The sequence below is a fragment of the Apteryx mantelli genome, chromosome 7 (genome assembly GCF_036417845.1).
Source record: "Apteryx mantelli isolate bAptMan1 chromosome 7, bAptMan1.hap1, whole genome shotgun sequence".
Taxonomy (NCBI): Eukaryota; Metazoa; Chordata; class Aves; order Apterygiformes; family Apterygidae; genus Apteryx; species Apteryx mantelli.
This window is the reverse complement of record NC_089984.1, coordinates 29,688,879-29,704,393: the sequence shown is the minus strand read 5'-3', so window position 1 is coordinate 29,704,393 and position 15,515 is coordinate 29,688,879.

The following is a 15,515-nucleotide window of genomic DNA, read 5'->3' as shown; positions in this document are numbered from 1 at the left end:
CAGGATCAGGGTGGGAAAGCCAAGGCAGTGGGATGAAGGGCTATTCACTGAGTGGTACTGTGAATTAGCAGCATGCCCAGACATGGGGCTACAGGGTACTGCCCTGTTGGAGAGGGTCACGTTTCAAACAAGGTGTTTGACTGGGCTTTGTTGCTGGTAACTCCTCTGGCAGTTTTTGCGAGGATGGGAACGTGAGCTGCAGTGTCGTATTCCAGCGCAGAGAATTGCATTATGCATTGCATCCTGGCAGACTGCGCTTCCTCCCTCATGCTGGGGAAGGAGGCTCTAGGAACCAGGGTGTGTGGGGTCTCTCCTCTTTGCCACTAAGGAACTGTGTTTAAACGGGAGCGTGCAGGTTCCTGAAGGCCCACATGCACACTTCTATTTCCCCTTCCATGAAATAGAAGATAAATCAGCTCCATGGTATTTCTGAGACACCGAACTCACACCTGCTCATCAGATGCCTTGGGAACGAATACAGAGAAATGATGCTTTTAAATAGATTTTAATTTTTTTCTTTTTTTTTTTTCTTTCTGGTGGAGCAATGATTGTGTGGGAGTCAGGCACATCAGGAGCTGTTGGAGCACCCTGCTGTGCTACACAACAGGGAGCTGTTGTGAAAAACAACTAGCGAATACCTAAGTATCTCTTCTAAAATCTCTCACTGTTGTCTTAGAAGCACCGTGGGAAGATGGTGCATCTGTTAAAAGGATGCAAGACTCAATCCACAAAGCACCTGCTTTACTTAAAGCATGAACATAAACTCCTTGAAAGCCAAAGAGATTTAAGCACATGTTTCGAGTGAAGCCTGACTGTCAGTATGCTTGTTGAATCAGGATGGCGTCTGCTACATAAACATCAGAACTGGTTTGCAAACCTCGGTGCTTTAAATTCATCACCCACATTCACCTGTAGACACCTTTTGGTTATTCTGGTAGCCAGAGCAGCGCTGTTGGGTCATGGGAAGCTGCTGTTAATAGAAGCTGGACCCTAAACTGTGCCAGGCAGGCATGGAGCAGACCCAAGAATCTCATACATTATTTGAATTGAGGCATCCTTGACAGGAGAAAAAAAAAAAAATCCCACCCAAAGCTCCTAAATCCGCCGAGCTTTAAAATGCCAGGAGGAAATGGCTGAGAGAATTACACTCAGGATGAACTTGGCCCTGCTGCTCTTTCAGCAGTGATCCCTGAAGCGATGTCGAGTCTAACATCTCCACTGGAATTTTTATCCTATTTGATTCATTCTATTTGTTCCTGATCCTGTTAACGTCATCCTATTGATTCAAATGCATTTTCATACTCCCTTATGGTCCCCTTTGCATCAGGTTCAGTTTTTAGGCAAACAAAACAGGCTCTTTCTGCCCTGGGAAAAACAACATCTAGCCCAGGAGCACACTTCTCCCAAACTCACCTCCCAGGTTCTAGGAGACTGGGATTTATTTATTTTTCTTTGTTAGACAAATAGCTTTGTTTTCACGCAAAATAGGATGTGCTTCTGAATGCATACAGAAAGGTCAAAGGGTTTTAACCATGCAAAAGGCAAAATCTGAGCCTGTTGAAGTGATTTTGGTGCAATTCAGAGTGTGCCTGTGATTGGAACCATTCCTAAAAAGCTGCAAAAATACCATGAGATGGAGATTTACGTACTTGCCAGGCAGCAGGTATGTTAAAGCCTTCCACCACAGAGGAATCCCAGCATTACCACTGCTGCCTTCTTTGCTTTGGCTACTGTTACAGACTTGGAAGTCAAATCTCTTGGAGACATTTGAATCCTATGATTTTGCTTTGGCCTGTTTATAAAGCTGCCTTCAATACTTAGGTGGGGATCTGCAGCTGAACTCTAAGTGTCTCCAAGGCTCTGATGTGGGTTTGGGCATATAAACAACTTCATTCATGTAATTAATGTGGCTGAGTGGACAGCGGGAAGGAAGAACTGATGACCGGAGAGGAAGGGATGAAGAGGTGGCAAAGGTGCGTGGTAGGTCTGAAAGCAGGGCTATACACAGCCAAGTTCCTTATCAATACTTACAGCTCTGGCACAGCTGAAGACCTGGCCCCAGTGAAATCATGGACACTCAGTGTCCGTGCAAGCAGACAAAGGGCAAGGGCAAGCAGTGAATTAGCTTATTTGCAAGAGTCCTTATTTCCACTAATACTTCCCCCAGACAGGCCACCTCTACTCTGGTGATTTGGGGATATTTAAAAAGCTGGATCACAGACCTGGAGCAATGGGTGTCTCTGTAGCTTGGACTGCTCAGTTCTCATCACTCCCAAACCTTCCTTTCCAGTAAAATTTGCAGGACCCCAGAATCGCATGCCTTCCAGTTTGTCCCTTTGGTTGGGCTCTTTTAAGCTAAAGACCTGTCTTGTGTCACGTACATCTTAGCTGGAAGGAGGAATAAAAGACCTTGCCGTAAATAAATACGAAAACCCAAATGGCATGCGCAGCGTCTTGTTCAAAGAGCTCGGTGTGTTTGAAATCAACAGCCCCATAAAATCTGAACGAGTTCAGAAAGGTTTTGAATCATGGGATCTCTGCTCTCTACATGAAGGGCCTGGTTCAGCTACCGCCTCTCTCGGGGGTATTGCGCCTCGTTCCTTGAGCCGTTGAGGTTGTACAATCCCCCATCTTGTAGCCGGGGCTGTAACTCTGGGCCATGTCTCGGGACACGTAAATCAGAGCCTTCGCCCTTCGCCATGGCTCTAGGCAGAGGGGTCGGGGGGTCATGAGCTCACCTCTCAAAATAATCCTGGACAATCAGGAAGTGTTTCTCATTTGATGAATTAGGTGTATAAAATCCGTGAAGGGCTCACGAACGGACAGACCTTTTCCTTTCTTCATGGGGATAATATTTCATGATTTGGGGAGGAAAGAGTGCAAAGGGAGGGGGGGAATAATTAGTAATTTGTGATTAACTCTTTTCACGGGTATTTTGTTTCTTTGTTCTCTGATGCCGCCTGGAGCCATTTAAAAAATGACTTAACGATAACAACCAAACTAATCGCTCTTTGTAACTAATGGCTGTGTCAGAACTTGGAAATCAAACCGAAGGGTCTTGGAAGAAGTTGCAACGGAGATGCTGAGTGCAGGAGAGGGGGCGGAGAGGAATTCTCTCCCTTGTATCAGATGAATGGTCAGAAAGGACCCCCAAGACCTGCAGCGATAAAGCAAAAGACACAAAACCTCCATATAAAGCTGACGTCTACTCTTGTTGATCCAAGTCAGCTAGGCATCTTGTTATGTATCCAACTTCCTCTTCTCACAGCCAAAAGGTTTCATTCAGTCACGCTTGGGACCAAAGTCCTCTCAGCTCTCCTCTTCAGCTGTTTGCCCAATGCATTGCTTAAAATAACTGGATCCTCTGAGTTTTGGATCTGGGTTGACAGAGAGGCTTCCCACAGGTATGACAGGATCTTGATGGAGCCCTGGTACTGGGAACTGCTGTTTCCCAAGATGTGTTCCTCTCTGTAAATGGCTTGAAGGCCTCTTATCTTGTATATTTGATGCATTATTCAAAGAAAGAGAAACACGGCCTGCCTCTGGCTTTCTTGAGTTTGTCTTTTGCTGTAGGGTGGGGAGGAATATGGCTGCCAAAAGGCAACTGAGAGGTGCAGGTGGTGGGAAGCATGGAGGGTTGAAGTCCAGGATGAGATCTCCTTTCACTTGTGAAGACTACCAACAAGCAGAGTCTGTAAAGCAGGCTATAGACAAGCAGATCAAGGCCCAAAGTCTGGCGGTCTCTAATTGGGTCGCACATAAAATAGAGAGCACTTCAGAGTCAAAGCCTTTTGGAGCTATGATTTAGAAAGGCAAATCCATTCTGATATCTGATTATGGCACTGACATTAAAAGCCCTGGGAACCTCTAATCGATGGGGATTAATTTATTTAGACTGTAAAACAAGAATTAATTTGAAAGGCACAGTGGTGGTGCAGCCAGCTGAGAAGCCAACCATCCCTGGTGTGGTGCTGGAGAGATGACAGGGCCATGGTGGCCAAATTGAAGGTGGAAACCACAGCTCCCCTGAGTGGGCATTTGTCCATCTGCATGTCCTCTCTCTCAACCCCATGATACTTGCAGGGTGAGGAGATCTTATTACAGAACAGTGAGAACTCAGGTCTTTGATGCAGGTTATCTTTGATTTGCTCTGCAGTGGCTGTTTGGGGTATTCTGGGTAAACCACCTTAGGCCTTTAGACTGTGCATGCTCAGGCACACCCAGGCCCTGAATTACAGTGAGAACTGAACCCCGTCTTCTTAAATATTGCCATCCTTTCTCCAAACCCTCCACGCTCTGAGTGCCGAGCCTGCACGACTCAGTCCTCCAGTGAGTACTGGTGTGCCATGTGCCTGCTCCAGCAATCCCTTGGGTAGATGTGGCCAAAGGGCATCATTTCTCTCGTGTCTCAAGGGGTCTGGACACACAGAGTCGTGGTGGATAGCTCAGACTGGCTGGTCCACAGCAGTGAATTTTAGCTCCTGGCTCCTGCCTAGGGAAGTGCTGTAATGGAAGAGATTTCCTTAGCCCGTCACTTTTGTTTTCCTTGGTTATTGTTTAAAATGCAGAGATTATGAGGTCAAACTTTCTCAGCCAATATTTTTCCTAATGAAAAATGTAGTAGGGTACGAGTCAGTGATCGAATCTATACGTTGAATGTTCCACACTACAGCGATTTCCACAGACAGAACTTCAATAAATCTTGTTTTCAGAGAAATTATATGAGGCCGATGCTCTATTTTTGCCAGTTTAAGATCACTTTTCCCCTCTGCTGTGCTCTGTCCAAGTGGAACTTGCCTCCTGCCGAGCTGAGCCTTTGATACAACAATGTGATGGATCCTTGTGGTCATGAGCTTTCTTTTCCAAAGGATGCCACAAACGCTCCTTAGGATTAACAGCAGCATTGCCCCATCATTTTCCAATGCAAGGCATTTTGCCAGAGTGCTGGCTGCCCTGGGGATATCACCTTTTTTGCGGGGAGAGAATCGCACGCACAGGATGCATGCAGGTAGCACTGTTCCAGCTGCTGCACTCCAGAGCTACAGACTGTGCATGTGAGGTCCATCGCAGAGCCTCATTTGATGAGGAACTCATACACATGCTCTTCCGCTGCGTGCAGTCCTGCCTCTTGTCAATATTATTTAATGCTGGAACTGCAATAACTTCAGCCAGCTCCCCGCTGTGCTGTTTGCAATACACACATACCATGGAAGGACAGGCCCTGACCGATGTACTTTACACCTGTCCTAAGGGTAGGGCACAAATCCTTGCCCCAAGCCTGGCTGGGCTGTATCCTGTTCCCAGGGGAAGTATGCCCTGCCATCTTGCATGTGCATGCTTGCAAACACCCTAGAAATACTAACTGTCCCCCTGAGTGGACTGGGAAGTCCTTTGAGATCCTCTCTTCTTTGCTGTTTAGGAACTCTCTCCTGATTTCCAGCCTGATTTGCTGATGCTTGTCGGGTGTGCAAACACCCAGGGGCAGCGTGCCCCCCCATATTGACTGCCCTGCTATGAAACTCCTCCACCTGCTCGGCGAAGTCTGCGACAGCCCGTGTACGACAGTATTTCACAGCTTGTCCATAGGATCAATATGACATTTCCATTTGTCATTAAATATGTCTTCTTTACTTTGTGCCGCATAAATCAACCTTTCAAACGTGGCTCCCAGGATGAAGAGTTGCTCTCGGAGACCACTGACCGAAGCAGGGGGCTTTTTTTCAGCGGCTTCAGCCTTCTCACGCTTTGCTGGTGTAAATGGTGTAAACTTTGGGAGGAAGCATGGAAGTTACGCGCCTCTCTCAGGAGTCCAGAGAGGTTCACACTTAGCGCTGTCCCTCAAGGCCTCTCCCCATGCTCTGCAGAGCAGTTTGATACAGGAGGCAACGCACAGAAACAGCCTGTGCTTGCCCCAGGAGGCTAGGAAGGTACCAGGTTCACTGTTACCAGGCTTGCCAGATTTTGTAGCTTCAGACTGACCCAAACCAGCTAGATGTGAGCAACATCCATTGCAAAGGCCCCACGGCTCAGATTGGCCCATCTGTGGCACTGAAGTGCTGTCAGTTCACATGGAGCAGGGGCTCCTGGCACGCCACAGAGAATGCAATCACTGTGCTGGGATGAGCTGCCCTGTCCTGTTCTCGAGGCTGTCTCCCTTTGGAGGTGGACCAGAAGCCACGGAGGTGGTTGCCTCCCCAGATAACCACAGTTCTTGCTCCAGCCCACTGTCAGTCAAGGCTGGGGCAGGCTGGAAACATGGCCTTTTTCCTACCTCCCCCATTAGCAGGCGTGACCTTGAAGAAGTCGTTCTTTGCTTATGTGCTTCTCCTCCAAACGTTCGTCTCTAGCCCCACCGTGCCCACCTGCACTGCTATGATTCCCATAGCAATAAGTGAGTGTGGTGCTGGGCTTACTTTCCTGAGATGATGGGGACAGGTGAAAAGCATCCTGTCCTTCCCTCTGTGACACACAGGCCTTGCTCAGCTGATGCAAAGATGGTGGATGCACTGGTGCAATGGTCAGTTCAGATCTCTGCAGCCAGCCGCAGCCTTCGGCAGCAGAGGAGACAAAAGGAGGCGCTTGCTTCCCTTCCCCGAAAGGTTGTGCACAAAGCTGCCTCTGCAGCGCTCTCAAATCTCCCCCATGAAGAGTCGGCACTGACCCGCGCCCTCCCTGTGCTGTGGCTTTTTGTCAGCTGGCTCCCTTGTCCCCTGCTGCACGCACACGCATTTTAGCACTGTCTGCAAAGCAGTTTGGGAATCGATATTGCAATTGTGTTGTAAGTGAATTAGTTATAGATCAGCTTGGGGTAGGATTAGCTTATAGATCAGCAGGCTGGCAGGTTGCAGGGAAGGCGCGCACGCAGGCACACACGCACACACCTCCCCTGGCGAGTGCTGCTCTGCTGACGCCCAGCAAGAAAAGCAGGGTGAGCGGGTCAGCTGGGCTGGTGGCTCTGCGGACCCAGGAGGACAGCCCTGGCTAAGCGCTGCCTTGGGCAGGCCGAATGCTTACTCCTGGTTTTTGCAGTGCCTAGTGCCTCCCTGGGCAGGGCTTCAGGGAGCTGCCAGGAATAGCAGCAATAATGCCAATGTCTTGAGTTTACAAATGTTGAATTAAAGCCTGCGGGTTGGCTCCGTGCAGCCCTGGTAGCAGGGCCTGGCCTCTCGGCTTGCATCCTTCCTGCAAACACTCACGCTCCTGCTGGGGAGCTGTTGTGAACTGTTGTCCCAATAGCTTTGGCAGAAAGCAGCTAACCCCCCAAACACGAACCAGTCCACACAGATTCCCTTTCACCTTTTCTAAGGGATTGGCATAAATCTCTCTTTTCTAGTTGCCTTCTGCGGACCCTCGGATGTGATCCTTTCAGCAACCTCACCTGAAAGCAGTATCCCCGCATAGGGATACTTGTCTCGACTCCAGGGTGTTCTGGCTTCTAAAATTAGCCCTATGCTTGGGTCCAGGCTCAGGGGGTTTCCCTTTAAATAATCTCCCTGCCTCCCTCCCACCTTTACTTTGACTAAGCATGCTGCAAAAACAACTTGCTTCTAAAATAAGCATCTCCTCTAACTCCCTGTTTAAACCTGAGTAGCTGTGCATGACATATCGGGGTTGGGAAGGCATCTGGGAGATCTCTCCGGCCTCCTTTAGCTGCAACGGCACCTGGAGCGTATGGTCCGGCCCGGGCGTTTGTGGGGCAAGCGCATGTGTGTTTTAGGGCTCTGTGGGGTTCATCCGGGAATCTGATGAGGTCCGGGGCGACTGCTCCCTGCGGATCGGAGAGGAGAGAGGCGGTCGGGCGAGGAGGCGACCGTGCCCCTCGGTGGTACCCTCGGCTGTACAGCCCGTGCGCTCTGAAGAGCACGTCTGACATCAGGACGTGGTCATTTGACGAGATGAAATACAGACAGACCTCCGAGGAATGCCAGCCTTGTGGTAAAGGGATAGTGAGGTAGTAACATGACTTTTCCCTGGCACCTTGCACTGATTTTCCTAAGTAACCCTGTCTCCAATCCCCCTGTCCTTATGTCGAAATATTTTTCAGCCGAGGAAGGCCATGGGGCCAGGTTTCTGGAGCTCAGTTTACACCCGTTGGATTTGAGCTCGGGCCAGATCCCAAGCTCAGTTTCACAGCCATAAATTTGGAGTAATTCCACTGAAGTCAGGGGAGTTAATTCCAGATTTACACCTGGTGTGTCTGAGATGGGACCTGGAGTCCCTGGCTTGCTGGGTTTGGGGGGTAAAGGGGGTAAAGGCAGGCTATTGGGGATTTACCTCTGGCAGGTTGCAGCATTCGCCCCCTGGGAGTGCATCTGTGTGTGTGTGCGCGTCTGAATATCTGCGTGCGTGTGCCCACGATCGGAGTTATTAGAGCAAGCCCTCTCTTTATTATTTGATATAATTTACTGCTGTCCCATTGGGTTCCCCTCATTTTGCACTCCGTGAAACCGAGTGGAACTAACCCGAATAGGAGGATTACAGTCTCCAAATGGAAACGGTCGCACCAAGCCGCCAAGCGGAGCGCCTTGCGCTGAGCGAAGAGGGCGGCTGACAGGCTCAGCGATATGCCAGCACTTAAAATGCCGATGATGGATGAATGTCATCCTGCTGGGAGGGGAAGGGGGGGCAGCGGAGAGGGGGAACGGGGGGCAGGGAGGGGCGGCAATCCAACCCAGAGGAGCTGGGGAAGAAGAGCTGGCACCGGAGCTGACATCCGCACTGATCCTCGTCCATTCGCTATGATTCATGGAGAGGAGATAGAGCCGAGGCCGGCTGCCTGTCCCTGGGCCCAGCCGCTTTCTGCACGGGGGAACGGAGTTTCACTGCTCTTGGCACGTCTCTTGCCCACGACACAGACACACACGTACGTATATTTTTATATAGGCACACATACAACACATAGGTAGAATGTTTTATAGGTTTAGCTGTATGCCTGTATGTACACATATATTGTATATAACTTTATATATGTGTGTGTATATATATATATATAAAAGTATATGTAAATATATGTATATATACCTCCCTTTGGCACACATACGCAAACATACAAGGTTTCCTCCATGATACCTCATTAAAGGCCATTCTTGTCCCCACCTTTCACTGTACATTTTATTTTATCCACAAATCACAGCTACTAAAAGACTTTAAGGGTTTTCTGTTTTTTTTTTTTTTAATTATTCCCCAGACGTCAGGGGGATGTCAGTGAGATGGCTGCGTTACTCAGAATGTTCAAGGTATGTCTCCAAACAGCCTGGGAAGGGGGTTTCTCCCTCTCTCTCTCTCTCTCCTGTTGTATTCCTGACAGCAGAGTAATTTGCTTGTATAGATTCTGGCAACAACAACAACAAAAAATCTGGCTGCTTGACAGCATTGCATTTTTAACTTGAGGTTGAACAACTTCAGTCTGGAGAGCTCCAGGGTTTCTGTCCCAGGGCTGCTGGCTCCTGGGATTCGCTCTGCAACACCAGCGCTGGGTGACGCTGGAGAGGGGACTGTGCTGACGCCTTCCCCGGCACGAGGGCTTGCAAACGGGGCCCTGCTGCGGGCTGTGCCCCAGGCTGGGACAGAGCTGGGCCCTTGTCCTCCCCCAAGCCAGCCTCGGCTCTCGTTTGGCCCCGCTGTTAAATTCCGCCCTCGCCGCCCTGCCTGGGGACAGGTTGAAGGGACGGGAAGGTTTGTGTGTCCTTTTGGGTGCGCGTCCTCGCAGCAGAAGAGAAGTGCCCCCTCCAGCCGCCCATGGGTGCCGTCCCATCGCTTCCCCCCAGCCGCAGACTTTGCACGTGGCGTAGGGGAGCCTCAGCACCACCGTTCATGGGACGCTGCAGGGGCCTGAGGCCGGAAAAAGAGCGCGGAGGGGCAGATCTGCGAGAGGAGCCCTGTTTGGGGCGGGAAGCGGCCCCTGGGAGAGGACGCTGTGCCGGCAGTTCGGCAGGCGGTGCTCCCTGCTCTCTCCCAGCTCTGACCCCAGCACCCCAGAGATTAATCCTGTCACCCACCTCTGATAGCAGCTGCTTAACCGCAAACAGCAACCCTGCGCAGCAGTTTCGGCAAGAGAGTGAAGAAGCCTGTATCCAATTGAAACCGCAGGGGGGATTTAGGGAGGCAGAAGGTAATTTCCCAAGCTGGAATATGGCCAGGATACAAGGACTAATATCCTGGCTCTTGGGGAAACAGTCATGGGATCTTTGCTCGCTACGAGTCATCCTGATCTCTGTTTTAAGTTAGATCTGGGAAGAGAAAAACGAGACAAAGGGAAAAAGCCTTTCCAACAACCCAGGGCTTCAGGGCACAGCACAAAGCCGCCCTCTCCGCGGGGAAGAGCTTCCCGGATGCAAAGCCGCCGGGCACCCCAGACGCGGAGGCCTGGCAGCTCTGCCCCTTGCACGGGTGCTCTGTGCCCGAGGCTCCCCTCCTGGCCCTTGCACACCTGGACAGGGCCAAGGGCTGCCTCTGGGGTGCTGCTGGGCCCTGGCAGGGAAGTGGGGTGCTAATGGGCATCGAGAGCATCAGCAGCATCACACAGGTATTGCCATGACCTGATTGTGTCCTGTGCCAGTGCTTCCCTCTGGTGGGAGATACCAGCGTGGCTCAGTCGGGGATTTTGGAACCAGGAGCCACACTTTGGCACTGAGCATCCCTGCTGCAGCCGTTTTCGCCTGGGCAGGACTTTTCTCAGGCAGGAGTCCCCGGCAGGGGAGGCAGGGTGACACTTCCAGGTTAGGCTAGCTGAGGACATGCATCCGCTCTGGGAGCACATGTTAGTGTTTGTGCAGCCCTGATCCAGGCCAGCTTGCTGACTGTGCCCCAAAATGCTGGAGAAAACATATCCTGCTGCAGAAGCACCATGAGGGGTGGGAGCACGGCCTCAGGGTCAGGCCTGCCTTTTTGGTGGCCCCAGAGACTCGAAGCAGTCATGAAACTGCCTTTGTAAGGGAACATGCTGTGGGTTTGCTCCTTTGCTCCCTCAGGGCTGACCCTTAGAGCCACCATGACCCCATGGATGGAGGTGGCTTGGCTCTCTCAATAATCTTGTCTGAGATGGAAATACTCCAGATTAGTTGTCTGCAAAAATCTAAGCTGGTGATCTGGGCAAATGGCCAGGGGGAGGCAGGGGAAAGCGGTGCTGCCTTCTATGGCTGCCCACCCCGGTGTCAGCGAGTGCTGCCTCTCCTCCGTGCTGGCACAGAGAGAGAGAGCTGGAGGCCTGAGACCTCTGTATCTGGGATATCACATGTGGGGAAGGCTAGGACACACTGACCTTCTGTCCCCTGCCAAGGACACGGGGGAAAACAGACTTAATTCTCTTGTCTGCAGCTGCTGCCAGCCAGTGCTCAGACAGGTAGAGGCATCCTGGGGACAGCGTAAAGTGGACAGCGAGACTGAAAGTCCCCTTGCAAGGAGCACACACTGCTGGCACAGCCAGGAAGGCTGTGGTGCTGTCACTCCACTTGCTTTGGGATCCTTCTCCCCCCAGGTCCCAGGCAGGCATGAGGACAGCCCCAATCCCAAAGTGCCACCATTTAAGAAGCAGACAAGGCCAAGGCCTCCTCCTTCCTCTTCTCCACCGAATATCATATTTTCCAATTTACTGATCCCTCCAAATTCCCAGCCAAGACGCACAGCTCCATAGAGCAAAGGAGAGTCACCTGGCAGCACCTTTGCCTTTAATTGCCCATCAAGGAGATTGGGATGGCTCTGTGGCCCCAGGTTGGAAACTGCTGCTGAGAGGATGGGGGGGAAAAGGAGAGCTGCCTGGCCCAAGGACGTTGGTGGCAGGAGCAGCAGTGGGGTGAGCACTGAAAAGCGCTGCTCCCCATGCAGAGAGCTTCCCTGGGGCTGCTGCCCTGGAATTGGGAAAGGATCCCAGCCCGCTGCCAAGTGCAATGGAACTGTCAGGAAGGAAAAGCATCACTGACCTGGCAGTGCAGGTGAGGGCACATGCAGGCTGCCTTGCAAAGGGTCTCAGCTTGTGTCCCCCACCTTTAGGCTGCTGGTTTAGTTAAGCACTTTTCTCAGCTAGGGCAAGGCAACTCCAGCCTATGTTCGCGCTAAGTCATTTGGCAGAGTGGTGCTGAGGTGCTGGTCTAATGCAAGTGAGGGCTGGGTTAGCACTGCTGGGGCAGACTGATAGCCTTCCCTCCTAAAGGAAGGACTGAAAAGATTTGCTTTAAAATTCAAAACACTTGGAAATTGCACTGGAAGCCCCAGGTTACAAAATATTGCTACTCCTAGTGTGGCTAGAAAACCTTGAATGTAATCTACAGGATAGTGTCTCTTTAATCAGTGTCTGCAGCGGGTTAATAGCTAGTGCTCTCCTCACCTTTACAAGTGATCCTTTTAGGCCATTTTTCCTTATGGCTTGGCTCCCTGTGATCTGCCTGCCGGCTGGTAGCGACTCACTGCATCGTCCCCTTGTCTGTCGCCGAGGCAGGGCACGGGATAACAAGCAGCAGCCCATCTCACTGCCCCATACATCACGGCTGAGATCTGTATTCTGACAGTTGCATTTTGTCTCCGACTTTCCGAGCAATGTGCCCTCAGAAAATCAGGAGATGAAAGTATCCTCAGGTTTGATTGAAGATGCAGGGCAGGCAGACACATCCTCCAGACCACCTCGGGAGATCCGGCTGCTGGGAGTTGTTGTCCTCCTAAATCCTATCAAGAGAGAGCAGGAAGATTGCCAGAGCTTTGTTATGCTGTGCGATTTCACTGCCTTGCTGGTTCCTCCACCCCGTTCCTGCCTGCTGGCAGCCAGGAGTGAAACCAGCCAAGCCCTACTATTAACAAGCCTGACCATTGCACTGTGCTTAATCGGGTTTGCATGTATTCATAGAGAGAATTTCAGTGTGGGAAAAAGGATTTGTTCTCAGGAGCTCCCCAGCTTGCTGCTCCGACTCTCCAGTGGCAGGATTTTAAATCCCTGGAGTCTGAGCAGAGCTTTAAATCCCAGGAGTCCTTCCTGCTGTGAGATGTCTCAGCAAGCTGAGGCCTGTCTCACATGCGAGGTCAAGCTCTCCCACCCCATGGACAGCCTAGGACCTCTCACATTTGCAGCCCAGCTCTGTCTCGGTCCAGACCCTGAAAGTGTGCCTCGCGCATGGGGTCTTGGGGCAGGAATGAGGCCAAGGCGCTACACGGCAGGGTGCGGAGGATCTGTGTGGTAGGGTCCTACAGAGGACCCCTCCCAGCCACTGCACAGCTTAGCATCCCCTCTGCCACATGGCACAACTGCTTTGAGCTCGGCGCTGGGTGCCCTTAGCCACTTTGCTCTGGACCAGCTATAACAGCAATAGCTGGGTTATAGCGCGCTTGCCACTCAGGCTGTCCCACTGCGTAGTGTCTTTCTTTAGCCCTCCTCTAGCTTTGCAGGAGGAGCCCGCATATGTCCCTGTACTGCACACTGGACTCCAACCAGGAGGCTCAACAGATCTGGTTGCTCTGTGGGCCGATTTCTCCGCCTGCCCAGCCCAGTCTTTCTTCTCCTAAATCCTACCTCTTGGACCCCCTCCAGTGGGACGGGATAGGCTACTGCCAGTGCTCAGCTGGGCCAGGGTTCCTCCTCTAGTTGATATGGCAGGTATTCATACAGACACCCTTCGAGTGCATACATTTCTGCTTGCATCTAGAGAACTTATACTGGAACAACCCTTCCCCTTCGGGATGGATGAGCTGGAAGTCCCTCTTGCCTGCAGCTACAGTTGCTCGCCCTACGTCCATCCATCCATCCCTTGAGTTCCCAGAAAAGGCAGGAGCTGAAATCTGGTCTGCTCACAAGCACTTGAGACTGGGTCTCCACAACCAGGATTCTGGGCTGCTTGGTGAGCACAGGCTGCTCTGGACCTGTTTGCAGGGCGCAGGCAGGTTTGAAGGCAGGGCTCAGAAGGCTGGTTTCTTGGGGCTGAGGTGGTCGCATGATCCCCTGTGAATGTGGCTGGAAAACCTATAACCACCCTTCATATGACGTCAGGGAGGAACCATCCTCGTGTTTGGAGGAAGCAAAGACCTTTCCAAGATGAAAAGGAAACCAAAGATCCTGCTAGGGCCTCATGTGTGACTGATGCAGCAATGTGCCCCTGTGAAGTGATTCCCTGGTAGACACAGCCTGCACTTGGCGTGCAGGGAAAAACAATTTTTGCCATTATTTATAATACTCTTGGCAATGGCCTTGCGCCTGAGATGCTGGTTGGAGTGCGAGAGAAGCGCACGCATGTGTGTGTGAGTGGGGTGGGCTGACCGCTTGCAATTCTCCAAGGGTCCTGGGGGTCTGCAAAAGCAGTTCTGTCAATCAATAAAGAGCAATCACAGTAATGAAGTACCAAGTGGGAAGAAAAGGTTTCAAGCTTTGGGTTGTTGGTGGGGGGCAGGGAGCTATGTTTTCTTTAAATGAGGCAAGGAGCTGCAGAGAGGCTGGGAAAGCAGAGCCGACAGCAGGGCCAGCAAATCTGCCTGTTTTAAATGGAGGAACTGGCAGGACTGCAGCCACTCAGACAAGATCCAATGACAAGCAAAAGGCTGAGAGAGGACCCCATTTCTGCAGACACAAAGGAGAAGCCGGTGGCGGCGACTTTCTCTCTGAAAAGTCACGTTTGCCAGGAGAGACTATGAAATCCAAGCCGTTCCCAAGAGCTCGTTCCTTTCCCACCCCCCCCAGTCCGGGGAAGGGAGTTGTTCTAATTTTGTTTTTATTATCGTTATTCCCTCCTGGGTGAGTGCTGGGAAAGTGGTGAATTTTGCAGCTGCCCAAGAGTCGGAGAGAAGGGGGATGTGAAGGACGCATGCCAGAGCATGGTCTCTTCTCACCTTCTCCTTGGCTTCCCACGGGACCAGGCATGACTGAAACTGAAGCGTCTACTGTTGCCTCTCCCCTCCATCTTGCTTTGCCACCTCTGAATGTGCCTTCCCTGGATTAAATGATCATGGTCCCAAGAGCTCCCTTGGTCGGATGGGCCCTAGGGCATGATTTCCATTGCCTGCTGTGCCGTCAGGAGTAGCTGTGGGGTTGTGACTGGGTGGAAGATGCGTGAGGGTACCTGAGCTGCAGAAGATGCCCGTGGCTCACACCCTAGCCCTGGGGTGACTCTCTGCTATTGCCTGACCCGGCCACCCCACACTTCCCGTTTGTCCCTCAGCGTGACCGTGGAGTGGCCTGTGGCCCTGCCTAGACCCGTTCAGACGTGGGATGCCGCTGGAGGAGATGGCATTTGTGAACGCCCTGAGCTCAGCCTGAATCTGTGCTCCCTACCAAACTAGTAGCTGCTGGTACTGGATTTTGGGAGCACCCCATGCTTTGGCCATTAGCAAGACCAGCAGGCTGAGGTGTGGATGCAAGCACGACTCTGGACTGTTACACGGGTGTGTGTGCACAGGGCTGTGAGGGTGCTGTGTCAGGACATTGCACCCTTGCTCTCCTTTTCTCCATCGCAGTGGGATGGCATAGACGTACAGAGATCAGACCACATCCAGCCAGGTCACCACCAGCTTGCTGCCTTAAGAAAACACTTGCACCCCTTTAG